At 32.4% G+C, this 633-nt stretch overlaps 1 protein-coding gene across 2 annotated transcripts in view; it reads right to left on the bottom strand.

The window, feature by feature from the left end:
* Nucleotides 1-633, bottom strand: part of LOC106869663 (uncharacterized) — a 77,476-nt gene that overhangs the window by 75,679 nt on the left and 1,164 nt on the right. The gene's annotated exons all lie outside the window — the stretch shown is intronic.

The following is a 633-nucleotide window of genomic DNA, read 5'->3' as shown; positions in this document are numbered from 1 at the left end:
ATATATATTATAATATAGATACACACAAAAATATACATATCGCACGACGGTGTAAACTGCATATAAATACAAAATATATATATATAATGTAAACATAATTTATACATATAACAATATAAACACTGCATGTACATAAACACAACAATATATATATACACAAACATAAAACTATAATCAAATAACTTTATATATCTAACACAGACCTCGTCATAAGTTGATGTAAACATTTGAATTATTAGCTAATAAAAATACAAGCAACATGTAAGCAATATAAACTTTATATATATATATATATATTCTCATTAAGTGGTGTCTTGCACCGTTGGCCTTGTTGCGACCCAAACTTTGTGTGTAAAAATTGGCCAGACAGACGGACACTGTTCAAGTAACCAGTCAGACGAACGAAGTGCGCCTGGTAAATTCTAAGTGCCAACCCTCGTCACACACCATTATGTCATGCGAATTCTTGCTACGAATTACACAATTAGGGGTACACGTGTCCGTGCAAAACACTTAATTACTCAACGTGCCAGTAATTCAACAACGACGGACCGGTCGAGTAATTGGAACACTCGTATTCGAAGCTTACGGAAATTCCGTTTACTCAAATTCATATATATATATACAGAAATA

Source organism: Octopus bimaculoides, chromosome 16 (genome assembly GCF_001194135.2).
Source record: "Octopus bimaculoides isolate UCB-OBI-ISO-001 chromosome 16, ASM119413v2, whole genome shotgun sequence".
NCBI lineage: Eukaryota > Metazoa > Mollusca > Cephalopoda > Octopoda > Octopodidae > Octopus > Octopus bimaculoides.
Note: the sequence above shows the minus strand (reverse complement) of the source record. Positions and strands in the feature narration are given on the sequence as shown.